This window comes from Pristis pectinata, chromosome 8 (genome assembly GCF_009764475.1).
Source record: "Pristis pectinata isolate sPriPec2 chromosome 8, sPriPec2.1.pri, whole genome shotgun sequence".
NCBI classification, from domain to species: Eukaryota; Metazoa; Chordata; class Chondrichthyes; order Rhinopristiformes; family Pristidae; genus Pristis; species Pristis pectinata.
The window spans coordinates 63,504,696-63,519,718 of NC_067412.1; the positions used below are offsets into that span (position 1 = coordinate 63,504,696).

At 38.6% G+C, this 15,023-nt stretch overlaps 1 non-coding gene across 1 annotated transcript; it reads left to right on the top strand.

The window, feature by feature from the left end:
• The first annotated feature begins 13,485 nt into the window (after positions 1–13,485).
• On the top strand, positions 13,486–13,559 carry trnai-aau (transfer RNA isoleucine (anticodon AAU)). The gene has a single exon. It is a non-coding gene; the product is annotated as a tRNA-Ile (tRNA).
• The last annotated feature ends 1,464 nt before the right edge of the window (positions 13,560–15,023 follow it).

Genomic DNA, 15,023 nt, shown 5'->3' on the forward strand with positions numbered 1-15,023 from the left:
CCCCAGACATGCCCTCTTCACATTACCACCATGGGGGAGGAGGTACAGGAGCTCCTCCCTGATGGTAGTAATGTGTAGAGGGCATGTGGAGAGATTCTGATGGGAGACCCATACTCAACGTTTCAGGAACAGCTTCTTCCCGTCCGCCATCAGATTTCTGAACGGCCCATGAACCCATGAACACTACCTTGCTATTCCTCTTTTGCACTATTTATTTATTTTTGTAACTTCTTGTAATTTTTATGTCTTGCACTGTACTGCTGCCACAAAACAACAAAGTTCATGACATATGTCACTGATAATGAACATGATTCTGATGGAAGTACGTGCAAAAATATAAACAGGAATAGGCCAGTCGGTTCCTCATATCTGATTCATCTCTTAACAAGATCATATCTGATATTTATCTCAGTGCAGTTTCCCTTAATATCCAGAAGTCCATCAACCTTTGTATTGAACATACTCAGCAACTGACATCTAAGGCCTCTTGGATAGAGACTTCCAATGATTGAATGCCTTCTGGGTGAAGGCATTTCTTCTCATCTAAGTCCTGAATGGTCAACCTCTTATTTTGAAATGTTGTCCTTTGGTTCTGGACAGCCAGGGGAATCATCACCCCTGCATTTGTCCTTTATGAGCCCAGTAAGAATCATCACTCACTCTTCTAAACTTTACAGAGCATAAGCCCAGTCGATGTAATCTCTCCTCACCCCATCCCAGGAATCAATCTGATGAACCTCCATTTCACTCCCTCCATGGTAATTTAAAATTAAAATTTTAAAATTTTATTTACAGCATGGTAACAGGCCCTTCCAGCCCAACAAGTCCTCGCCGCCCATTTTAAACCCAAATTAACCTACCTGTATGTCTTTGGAATGTGGGAGGAAACCGGAGCACCCGGAGGAAACCCACGCAGACACGGGAGAATGTACAAACTCCTTACAGACAGCGACGGGAATCGAACCCCGATCGCTGGCGCTGTAATAGCGTCGCGCTAACTGCTATGCTACCACTATGCTATGATATCCTTCTTAATGAGGGAGTTCAGCCACATACATAATATTCCATGAGCAACCTTACCAGGGCTCTGCAGTGAAATATCTTTGTCATTATGGTCAAATCCTCCAACATTAAAGGCTATATACCATTTATTTCATTATTACTTGGAATACCTGCATATTAACTTCCAATTATTCACGTACAAGGACACCCAGGTTATTGTAGACACAAGTACTTCCCAATCTCTCACAATTTAAACAAATATTCTGCTTTCTACTTCTTCTATCAGTTAGGATGACCACATATTTCTGCTTCATATTCCATCTGCCACATCCTTGCCTGTTCACTTAGCTTGTGTCCAGTCCTTTGAAGCCTTCCCGCCTCATTCTCACAACTCACATGGTCACTGTATCATCAACAATCTTACACATTGTCCTCTCTTGCAAATCATTGACATAAGTTGTAAACAGTGTCCCAAAATGAAAATGCCCCAATTAGTCCTACAGTCTGTTTTCTATCCCTTAACCAATCTTCAGTCCACACAAAAATATTACTTCCAATCTAATGTGTTCTGTTTAATATTTTATAACCACTTGATTGGCACTATATCAAATGCCTTCTGAATATCCAAGTACACCACATCATTGGCTCACCCTTATCTGTTCTGCTAGCCATAACCTCAACAATTCTGTCAGATTTGCCAGACATCATTTCGTTTTGTACATTCATGAAGACTCTGTCTGATACTGTTATTATTTTCTAGGTGTTCTGTTACCACTTCCTTTATAATACATTCTTGAATATTCCCTACCACTGATGTCAGGTTAACTGCCTGTAGTTCCCCAGTTTTTCTTTCCTTCCTTTTTAAAATTACTACATTTAAGAAAGGGTTACATTTGTTACCTTCCAACCTGTGACAACCATTCAAGAAACTATAGAATTTTGGAAAACGGCAATTGGTGCATCCATTATCTTCATGTCCATCCCTTTCAAAACCTTGGGTGCAATATACCTGATCCCAAGGATTCATCACTTTTCAGTCTTACTAATTTGTCCAATTTTTTTTAATAATGCTATTGTCATTTATTTACGTGTTTCTGGCTTTTGACTGTTGTTGGAGTTGCATTCATTCAGGCAGTGGGGAGTATTCCAACACACATCTAACTTGTGCCTCTTACAAGTTGATTGTGTTTGGGAGTCTGAGGATGTAGTCCCAGTAGTTATATGATCTAATTTAAATTTTCATTAATGGCAACTCCCAAGATATTGAGGACCAGGTGATTCTAATGCCATTTATGCTGGTCAGACTTTCTGTCATTGTCTGACATCAGAGGTACAACCATCATTTGAAGTGCCAAATATAGGCTATAAATTGTTACAATTAACCATGTGCATGTCTAGGTTGTCTAGGATACAACTTTCTACAAGTGTTGAAGGCAACATTTTAGATAGCACATCCCTCGATGGAGTGACAAGTTGAATGGTGAGAGCTCTCCATTGACCTTTGTTCTCTCTTAAAATAGATTTGGAGCAAAAGCTGCTGCAGGTGTTAATGGTGTAAGGTGTAAATGCATTAACAGGGAAGCTTTCTATGTGTCATCTTTTATTCTAACTTTACACTCAAACAGCAAGTTCAAGTTTATTTTCATGGGCATACGTACATACCCATAAATGCCATAAATATTAGCTTCTTGCAGCAGCAGCACAGTACGTTGTAAACATGACAAATATAAATTACATAAATTTAAATTAACATAAATTATACATAACTTACACAACAAAAATAAACATAACAACATTAGTTCAAGTTGAGGAAAATATAGTCCGAGGTAGAATTAGGGTTTTTCAGGTTGGTTCAAGAATCTGATGGCAGTGGGGAAGAAGCTGTTATTGAACCTTGAAGTGTGGGTCTTCCAGTTCACACATTTTTATCCCCATGAAGTTAAGTCCCATTTAATGCTGTTTTCTCTAACCAGGAGCCCACACAAATAATCTATCATCCTACTCCACAAGTCATAGAACCATAGAACCATAGAACAATACAGCACAATACAGGCCCTTCGGCCCACCATGTTGTGCCGATCTTTAAACCACGCCTAAGACTATCTAACTCCTTCCTCCCACATATCTTAAATTCCTCCATATGCTTATCTAACAATCTCTTGAACTCGACCAACATACCTGCCTCCACCACTACCCCAGGCAGCACATTCTATGCCCAAACCACTCTGGGTAAAAACCTCCCTCTGATATCTCCCTTGAACTTCCCACCCATTACTTTAAAGCCATGCCCTCTTCTATTGAGCATTGGTGCCCTGGGAAAGAGGCACTGGCTGTCTACTCTATCTATTCCTCTTAACATTTTGTACACCTCTATCATGTCTCCCCTCATCCTCCTTCTCTCCTATAAAGCCCTAGCTCCCTTAGTCTCTCCTCATAATCCATACTCTCCAAACCAGGCAGCATCCTGGTAAATCTCCTCTGCACCCTTTCCAACACTTCCACATCCTTCCCATAATGAGGTGACCAGAACTGGACACAGTACTCCAAGTGTGGTCTAACCAGAGTTTTGTAGAGCTGCATCATTACCTCGCAGCATGGGCTGATAACTGGCAAGTAACATTCATGCTCTGAAAGTTCCAGGCAATGACCTACTCTAAACATTCAATGGCATTACCACTGCTCAGCCCCACACCATCAGCACCCTGGGGATCACTATTAACCAGAAACTCAACTGACCATTTACATTCTCCATGAGTGCAGTGTCTACCTCCACCTTGGCAGGCCTTGTCTGTCTCCTCAATACCTCAGCTCATCTGCAGCTGAAACCCTCATCCATGCCTTTGTTTCCTTCAGACTGTTCCAGCACATTCTTGAAGCCTCTCTCGGTCCATCTGTGTAATCTTCAGCATATCCAAATCTCTGCTGCCTAAATAGTGGTAACACCTTGTCACTGGGATCCACTGGCTCCTTGTTAAACAATGCCTTGATCTTCAAATTCTCATCCACCTTTTCCTCTCCCTTTGTGCTCTTACCCTTCCCTACATCTGAAGCCTCCTCCAAACCCTAGAACACGAGATCCCTCCACTCCCACAATTCTGGCTTTTGATCAATTCATATCACCCCCCACTGGCAGCCATACCTTCAGCTGTGCGGATCCAGCTGTTGGAATTGGTTCCTGAAACCTCTGCCTCTCAGAAGCATCCCTTTTTATTGACCGTTACCCCATGACTTACAGAGTACAGTGAATTACTTTAGGATATTAATTATATGGTATAGCAGTCAATTTGAACACAACCTACCCCACAAAAGACATGAAATGAACACCCTAATTTGACTGAGTTAACCATGTAATGAGTAATGAACAAAACACATTCCTTTACCTTCCTTTGAATAATTTCATGGGATCTTTTAGATTTACCAGGTTTAGTAGCTCAGTTAAAAGGCGGTGCATGCAATGACGTTATACTCCTTCACTGATCATTGAGGTTTCAACTCATATTATTTACTGGAATTAGAATGAGATTTAAAACTAACTTCAAAACCAGAAGTAAGAGTTGACATATAACGTAGAAAATACGTCAATACAAGATGACTGAAAGACTTGCTTTGTGCACTGCTGTTTCCCATAGGAACATTTTCACACGACAATTCATCAGGGACAGCTTATAAAGCAGAGTGAATTTAGTAAAAGAACCTAGTTAGTACATTCTTTTAAAATGTTCCAAGATCCTGTTTGCTTGAAGCAGCTTTCATCAATATCATGGTAACAAAAAATTTCTGTTCTCTGATTAAGATGGAAAAGTCATTTTTGGTTCTGAATACTTGACTTTTAATTGTTGAATCCATCTGTTGTTGAATCCATCTGAGTCAAGTGACAACTAGCACTTTAAGCAGTATAAATACCTTTGAAATGATTGGCTAGTAGAGTACATCAAAATGCTCTATGAAGTATGAAAATGTCCTTTGGGACTGCGTTTCATGCCACTTTAGAGGGACATACATTAAAGTAGACAAATAAAAGAAGATCTGGCAAACAGTATTGTGAGCGAGCTTTTCATTGGAATAATTAGCACAATAACAACTTGGCAATGGGTGATCAACAGCTGAATGACTTTATCCAGGGAGTCATTGATCAAGACAGAGTACGAAAACCCAGTTTCCAATTTGTGCTCTCTGCTGATCTCAGCCAAGATGTTGGTGTGAAAATTGGCATAGAATCCTAAAAATACAATTGGGTAAGAAATGCCTCTCTTGATCACTATCCAGTGACCATTTCTGGATTTCAGGCAAGGATTGGTTTGGGTTGAGCAACACTGGCTTACCAGTCTGTCAACAATTCTTGTTAAAATATACATAACCAGTTGACAGAATACTGCAGCAATTGATACACTTTATTTTTGGAACAGGGGAAGATAAGAGAAATAGGGGATAAACTGCCTTGCATTAGAAATGATGTGGGTTAAGGGACTGTGATGTTCAGTGACTGTATGCCAGTATAAGCAGTACACAAACTTTGTTATGCCTGGTTCATAATATGATTGTCCATTCAAGCCAGTGACAACAGTGCTGTTACATTGACTGGAGCTTCAGATGCAACAATATTCAGTTCAGATGAAACAATAAGATGAATGTTGGATTTCCTTGCTTGGCTATTGGGACTGTAGAGTTTCTGGACTAAATTTGTTACCTTTGTCTTTTTAAACAACATATACCAATTTCCAACATTACAGTTGTGACCACACTTCAAAAATTGGTTGCTTAAAAATCTGACACTTCCTGTCATCATGGAATAAAGTAAATAAATATAATTATTTCTTTCTCCTTATACAGAAGAATATTCCTAAATGATTCACAGTGATTACAAACACCAGGGACTAAATGTCCTCCTTGCCATTAAGGATTTCTATGACCTTCAACGTTGTCAAACTACCACCACTCCTCTCCAGACCCCCATCCCTCTGACATTAAACAATCTCATCTACCACATTGAAAAGAAACAAAAACCAAGGCTCAGCAGAAAGTTGATTTTAAAGTCCACTGTTAAATTGATCTGTACAATGTAATTTTAAGAGGAAACTCTTTGTTCCTGTTCAATTGAACTTTAAATTGGAAAATATGGTGCTGTAGCAAGCTTCCTCATATATGATGACCTTGAACCTTGATGATTTATTTTACTCATTGCAATGTTAAGTGTGGTGATATCCTTGTCTAATTCACTCCTCTGCCAAGAATGCAGAACTTTATGAAATCTGTCCATTAGTAAATGCCAACTATTTATAGATTAATTGTTCATGAAGAGCAAGAAAAGCGTTCCTGTTCAGATGTTTATTTAATTCACTTTGCCTATTTGATAAGAAGAAGAAAGATAAAAATAGATTTATGTTATTTGTGGGCAAGTTTTAAAATCCTTAATTTGGGATAAAATTAATGCACATTTGGAATTGTATTGGTTAATCAGAGATAGACCACAATGGCTTTTTAAAGTGTTGTTTGAACTTTAGTTGAAGCTATGACTGAAGGGTAAAGAAAATAATGCAGTAGATGTAATGTATATGTATTTTCAGAAGGCATCTGATAACATTGTTTCACAGAAGGCTTTTAAAAGAGCAACATGGAGAGAAACTTGTTTGGTGGACAAGAATAAAAAAAGCATAGTGGTTAGTGTAACGCCATTACAGCGCCAGTGATCCGGGTTCAATTGCCGCTGCTGTCTGTAAGGAGTTTGTATGTTCCCCCTGTGACAGTATGGGTTTCCTCCAGGTGCTCCGGTTTCCTCCCACATTCTAAAGGCATACTTTGGAGCAGACTCGATGGGCCGAATGGCCTGCTTCTGCTCCCTTGTCTTGTGATCTTGTGATCATACGGGTTAGTAGGTTAATATAGGTGTAATTGGGCAGCGCGGGCTAGTTGGGCTGGAAGAGCTTGTTACCGTGCTGTATAAATAAAGTAAAGTAAGGTAAATAAGCATTGTTTGAAAGTGGTATGTTCCAATGATTATGGTAAGGTTACTTTTGTCCATGGTATGTATAAGGTGGCTTGGGTGTAGTTGCTGCAAACTCAAAATTTTGAAAGCGTGCAAAATTACAAAATTCAGCCAACTGCAGAGAGGACTATGACAGTTAGGCAAGTAACTGTAATAGGCACACAGGTGGTAGATGCAATTTAATCTAGGTACTGTAAAAAAATGATATATATCTACTTCCCAGGTATGTTAGAAGCAGTAAAATAGGTGTTGAGTCTCGGTTGTTTTGTGGAAGTTACACTTGTACACCAGACCAACTATTACACTTATGTGTTCATCTACAAAATTATGCTTGGTAGCATTCAGCAATTATTTTTCAAATCTCTACTTGTTGATAATTGCATTTTTTATGTTTATTCAAATTCTATGAAACTTTACTTGAAATGCTAAATATAACACAATGCACTACAAAGGAAAAAATGGGTTTCAAAATTGTGTCTTTTTTTCCATTATTGACCTAATGCTAATTGGAAAAAGCTAAATGCAATTCAAACCAAAAAAAGCTGCTTTCTTCAAATACCCAAAATTGTGGTAGGGTGGAATGGTGTGGCTCATACAATAATGTAATGTATGCACTGAATTTTATGTTAACTATGAGAAACAGAAAAGATCAGAGCAATTCTTTGTACAAAATTTTGTTTCACCTGTAGAATGAACTTCCAAGTAGTGGTGTGAAGGTAATAATTACACCATCATTTAAAAAATGCACGGATATTGAAGACACGGTGGGGTTTTTAACAGGTTGAAGTCTTCTTGTCTTTATCAAGATACATCAGCACCTTATGCATTTGAAATCACTTGACAACAATTTATTTCCAAAACTTAAATAATGCTAGAAAAGCTTCTGGCAGAAATTAGGATTATTTACATTATTGATATACAAATTACACTTTACATTCATATAATTCATGTTTTTTAAAGAGGATCATCAGCTTGAGGTATTGGGCAACTCATCTGAACAATGGTCTTTAAAAGGTAACCTATCATTTAAATGTGGTGTGCAAGAGTTTTTAACCAGGACCTTTGATCAAGCCTATGAAGCTTCTGCCAGTTCTATCAATAAATTCCCTTTCAACAAGACTCTTTATTGTGTAACATAAGAATATGAAGAGTGTTGTTTGATAAAAAGTAATAGATACTGCCTACTCTGTAACTTTTGCAAACCTTATTTTAGTCTGGGAATTAGAGGCTACTTCAAAAAGCACAGGGTACAGTTTTATAGCCTCTAGTCCAAATTGGAAGAGCCTACAATCTTGAGCCCAGAGGATTAAAAAAGAGATTGCTCTCTAATATGTGAAAAACAAAGACAAAGAATATTGAAATTTCAGGAAAGGCCAGATGGAGACTGGCTTTATCAAGTTATAGAAGTTGGTCGAAACTATAAATTGCATTAAATGTACTCAGAATAATATCATTTTTGCAGCCTAATATAAAAATATAAAGAGCTATAATTAAAAAAATAAATAGCTGTTATTTATTTTGCAAAGTGATAGAACACTTACATTAGCCTAGGAATTTGAAAGTGTTTTGAAAAAGGAAGGGAATAATTCTGAAGCTCCCAATCCAAAATTAAAACTGAGAAATCTTAAGTCTAGGAATGTTCATCAACAACCATGGCACAATAACAATCTAATTCTACAAAAAGACAGGCTTAGGTCTTGGTACAATTTTATCAGCTGTCTTTTCTGTGAAATAGATCCAAATGCCATGGAGAATAAATCTCATACATAAAGTATAATCTAAAATTGTAACGCTTTTGAGCAAAACACAGGAAAGTAGAGTGAGGGAGCTTGCATGCATATAACACTGAGTGTCCAAACATGCAACTAATTTACTAAGCTGATAGAAAAATCTGTTAAGTTTCATCACTCACTTTGAATCTTTCTCTACCCCAATTTTCTTCCATACACTGTGCAAAGATAGGTGGTTGATAGTCACAATAATCCTCTTACCGTTTCATTATATATACATACTGGAGGTAAACCTCAAGGATGAATTTACACTCTGAGTTTATATAATACCCAAATTAGAAAGAATATTGACTTCTGTTCCCATCGGGAGAAAAGGACAAAATACAAAGAAACTGAGAACAACATTTCCTGACTGCAGGGTATAATTATCTAAATAACCAGAACTCTATTTCCTTTTCACAGTTTAGTGATTACATACACTTTAACAGTTTTGCACATTTCATTACCTGCAATGCTTAACTAGGCTGTCATTTTCATAATTATATTAGGAGATGAATGTGCTATCAGGTCAAAAAGCTAAACTCATTAAAACACCGCTGACTTGATCAGGCCAGGCTGTACATTTAGTTGGCTCAATTTGGGGTTGGATTAAACCATCTTGCATAATTATAGATATCACTATTCCTTTGGAAATTAGGTTGCTTGTTCCTTCTTTATTTTATGCAAAAGTGCCTTGATATCACATGCCTGATTTGTCTGCATTCAGAAAAATGGTCTTATCAGTCAAGACTGGCCTGGAGCAAAACCCAAAATGGACTTGGCCTTCAGCAACATAACCAGGTACATGGGTGGTTCAGCTTCCTTGCAGCTGTCAAATCTCCATTCAAGTGAATGGGCTCAGGGATACAGGGCCACGTATAATCTGATACATTATCTGAGAGCAGGTTCCCAGTAGTAGAGAATTCCAGCAAGCTCCTGCTCCACTGTGAAACTCCATGAGGAGTCTAGTGTTGTGGCGCAGCTGGGAAATTGTCAGGGGAGCTCAACCAGCAGTTAATAGGCTACTTGTGGGAATCCCAAAGTTTCTGACACTTATGAAGGTATAAGCTAATAGCTATTAGGAAACTGCCAGCAAAACCCATTAAAATTCAGACCATTATCTGGTTATTCCCACATTGTTGTTTCTGGGAGCCTGCTGTGTACAAATTAGTTGCTGCATTTCCCACAAAACCAAACTTCTGAAGCAATTCATTATCTTCAAAACAAGTTGGGTTATCTTGGAAGGGTTGTGAAAGGCGTTATATAAAGGAAAGTCTTTCTTTGTTCCCAAAACATTTTGCAGTTGGATGCCATTGTGACAGATTGTCAGGTTGATTTGAGATCATCTTAAATGGCATGTTTCAGCAATATTCAATGTACATGCTGTAATGAGATTAATTTATCTCTTGCTAGTCTCAGTTCCAGAAATCCTGCAGCATTTTGTTCTTTGACTGACAAGTTGCTCAGAGAGAGAAATGGTGATGACAGAGCAGGGGGCTGTCATCAGAGACCAGAGCTGTGGTGCATTGCTGAGGCACTCCATAGGAGACAGCAATGCACACTACAAAACAACCATTTTACCACTGCATCTTTTGCTGTCACAAGCACAAGTGACAAAATACTCTGACATACAGTAATCTCACACATTAAAGGCTTGGATAAAGTATGAAAAACATCATTCTGTCTCCATTAACAAATCAAACCACAATAATAATTCTTACTTGCACAAAAAATCATAACAAGATTGGCTGCATCTCAAAACTAGTCCCAGTGGTTCTGTTTGACACTTACTAAATAATGTTACTTATACCTCTAATCTCTGCCAGAGAACATGAGTAATTGTCAGAGAATGATTAGTTTTGATAAGGTCTGCAAAGCTGAAGAGGTTTATTCTCCAGAGGTTAAGACAAGATAAATAAAGGTGGAATAATTTGGTAGTTTTGGCTACCAACCCACTTCAAAGTAATTGTATGAAACTATATGTGATGCACTAATTTATCAAGTGTGATAAGCATTAAAACAAGGTTACAAATTCATAATAAAAGTATTGAAGCAGTAAATAAATTTCTGACATCATTAATTTAACAGCACTGGTAGATATTGTAATAATTTTATTCAATTTTTGCTTCACAGATAAATAGTAATCTGCACTTTTGAATCTCTAGAGAAAATGAAAAAAAACACAAATTTTCTTTGGCGATATTGCAACATCTTTGTAAAAGTAATGCTTCATTGGATTTGCATATTTCAATGCACCATGTATTATCGCATATTTATAAAATATGGCAAGGTTACAAGTCTTTCGGTCGACTTGGAGGACTTTAAATGAGCTATTGTTTGCATCCATCCAGAATTTTTTTGTCTCATTACGATCTGTGTATCACTAACTGAAGCTTTAAATTCACCTTGCAACCCTCAGCTTACGAACAGGATGCAGAGGAATGGACCACTGTTATTAAACCTCCTCACAGAGGAACTGAAAGGCACTGCACTCCCACATGATAAGAGTCAAATCCAAAAAAAAAACTTATAATTGGGTAGCTAGCAATCATTAGCTCTGGTAAAGATGTCTGTACTGCACTCTATGTTCTAAATTATTAAGGCAACAACATAGGAGCAGAGAAAAAAATGAACTTCCTGTGCCCAGCTTCTAAACCTACCAATTATTAACTGGAAGAAGTATAAGAATGGTAACAGACTGGACACAAATTGCAAAAATACCCCACAAATTCTCATGTGAAAATGGTGTATTCTGTATCAATCTTTGGCCTGCATGCTATATATTCCAATACTTTAATGTTTCAAGAATTTGAAATGACATTGTACATCCTTAAAAGGAAATTGAAGTACTTTATTAATGCTAGCTCCATCTTCTTCAGTAAATATTTCTTTCTATATTAGAACATGTAAATATTTCTTTCTATATTAGAACATATGAACAATATTTAATTTTAATTTACTATTCACGACTTTAAACTATCACTTTTAGTCTGACCACCTTACACCACTTTGAAGCTACAACCTTAAAGCTTGCCATTTTCCATTTGATGTTTTTTACTTACATATTCTTACTGGATGGAAAGAATAGGCTGTGGGATTCTTTCTTCAGATTATAAAAGATAGTATGTCATTAAAACATGTCATTCGATAAACAGTAATACTTTCTCTGCATTGTTTGACAAGCTGTGGTGTTAGAATTGATCTAACTGAATGATAAATGAAGATAGAACTAATTGTGCATTGTGGTAGGGAAGTGAATAACCCAGAAGGCTTTATCCTGAAGCAGAAGTCTGTTTTGTCTCCTGGAGGTTCAATTAATTCTGTTCTCTTTTCCTTCATGAAAGCTACTGAGTCATTCACTGAAAGCCATTCCTGTGATTCATCTTTTCCTTTAGCCTTACAAATCCAAACGTCACATCACAGCAGAGAATTTTGTGCCAGGGTACACAACAGCTGTGAAATCACACTGAGGGAGGAAAACGTACAAATTGTGAATGTGCTTGTACTGAAAGCACACGATCCCCTGGTGTTTTGTCCAACTTTCTCTCTTCATTCTTTCCCCAAAATATTGACACAGTCTGATGTGCAAAATAATTGGAAACAGCATCCCTTTAAACAGCCATTCTGTGAGGTTTGAGAGTGATTGCCAGTAAGCAAGTTGACTGAAAAGAAATTAGCAGCTCTGGCAAGTCCGGAATTTATTGCCCATTTCTGATTGCCCTGCTGAAGGAAAGATTTGCTGTCTGTATAGCTTAATATCACACCAGATAGCTCATACAGTTAAAAAGTTATGTTGTTTTCCCCTTCAGGTATCTCTAAACTTCACCTTGCCACAAGTGGGAATGTTATGCTCTGCTTGTTCTGCAACATTACCTTTGTAAAGCAATCAACAGGGATTCCAAGAGACAAAATGGAGATTATTGTCCTCTTATTTTCCTACTGCAGGAATTAGTATTTTTGAATAGAATTGTTGAAGTGACACACTGCAATCATGAAAGCACTTCTCACCACTTTAAAGCTCTGCAAAAAAGCACTGGCAACATGCCATATAAGAGTAAGCTTGTTAGAACATTTTAGGGGCATAACCTTGAGCGTGGCAAAAACATGCGCTGGAATCACAGCACTTGATTAACCTGTGGAGATACACAAGACAATGGATGCTGGAATCTGGAGGAACAAATGAAAAGCTGGAGGAACTCAATGAGGGAAATGGACAGTCAACATTTCAGGTCGAGACCCTTCATCTGGACTTGATTAACCTACACCATTTTGTTCCAGTACAGGTGGAGGTAGCATCCATGCAGCACGAATTATGCAATTCACTATATTAGTGCATATAAATAGGGTCATAGCTAGTACCAATTAAAACAACCTAAGGCAATTGAAGTTACGATTCTACTTTTTAAAGAGGAGGTGCTCATTTTTCTGCAACCTCTATTGGAACTTATTCATTATAAAGCTCAGGAAGTTTGCTGCTGAACAGGGTGGATCACAGACAGCCCAGTTTTCTAACATGTCATTGGACATGTCCAACGAAGCAGAGAGTCCACTATGAACCGCCAGTGGGTGGAGGTAACATTTCAGGTCAACACAAGGAGTGAAGTCCTCAAGAACTCTTATCTCCTGTCAATTTGCAATATGAGCCTTCAAGCCCTTCATATTTATCACTTACTCAATAACCTTGAATCCTAGACAGCATTCATGAGCTCCAACACAACATCACACACTGCGGGACAGTTAGCTCAGCTGGTCAGAGCATGGTGCTAATAACGCCAAGGTTGTGGGTTCAATCCCCATACTGTCCAAGCATGTGCTTTAATGGGCGGCACGGTAGATGGGCAACACGGTAGCATAGCAGTTAGTGTAACACTATTACAGTGCCAGTGACCCAGGTTCAATTCCAGCCACTGTCTGTAAGGAGTTTGTATGTTCTCCCCATGTCTACGTGAGTTTCCTCCGGGTACTCCGGTTTCCTCCCATATTCCAAAGACATACAAGTTAGGAAGTTGTGAGCATGCTATGTTGGCACCGGAAGAGTGGTGACACTTGTGGGCTGCCCTTAGAACATTCTACGCAGAGATGCATTTCACTGTGTGTTTCAATGTACATGTGACTAATAAAGAAATCTTATCTTATCTTACACTCCCCGTTATACCCACCTACAGTTCAAAGTTTTTACACAGTGCCAGATATTCACATGTGACAGATGAATCCCAGAGACACTCTGCAATACACTCTTTTCCCCTCATGCAGGAGAACTGCTTTGAGCAACTGTAGACTGATGGCAGTCATCATTTTTCTCTTTAGCTCAGCAGCCTGAAGGATAAGGTGTGGCCAATCACTGGAGAGACTGCAAGAAAGTCCATGGTCAGAGATCACCAGGCATGATGTTTTGGCATATCTAATATGCTTTCTCATATACACTTTGCCCTCATACCCAAAATTTCCTCTGATTTACAAGTTACAAATGGTGTAAGTGTACTCCTCAGTCTTGCATTCATCCCCTCACCAGCATTCTACACTTCTGTCTTTGCTACACATTGCTAACTGCTTCCAAGTGGTCCTGGCTGCTCAATAACAAGCATCAAGAAGCAGTCAACCCGATCACTTTTGCAACCATTAGCTCAGGTGAATGGCACTCAACATTCTGTAGATAGTGACTAGGTGAGATTTGCAGTTGGTGAGTCATTGGGTACAAGTGGCCTGCAGCCGAGGGATTAAGGAGCCCCAGTTGCTGCTCCCCAAAGTGAGGTTACACATGCATTCTGTGAAGAAGACTCAGCAAAGGGCTCCCAGAAGTGAAGCCCTGCAGGCAAAAACTGATGGCTATGTGCAATAAATTGCATGCAGTATTTTATAGTCTTGCTTGAAGATATTTGTAAAATTTCACAGATCATGGGGGAATCCATCTCTTTGGCTGTTGCTGGAATTTGGAGCCCACATTATCCTTCATGGAAATGATGCCAAGATCCAGAGCAACATTGTGGATGCATCCATTTTGCACTGTCTGAACACTAGATTCAGCCAGCTTCCAGTAGAAAACGCATTTACAGTTTCTGAGTGCTGCATTACAAGTTCAGGCTGTGGTCATGCAAGTACAAGCTGCTTGACTTCAGGGTTCCAGTTACCAATGATCAAAGGGATTTGAAGGATGTCACAACACCATCAGTCTCCAACAGATGAGCAGTACTGCTGAGGCACCACCTACTGGCTTTATGTCCTTTCACAGTGTGATACCAAACAGTCCAGACTGCTGACAGTGTGATGGA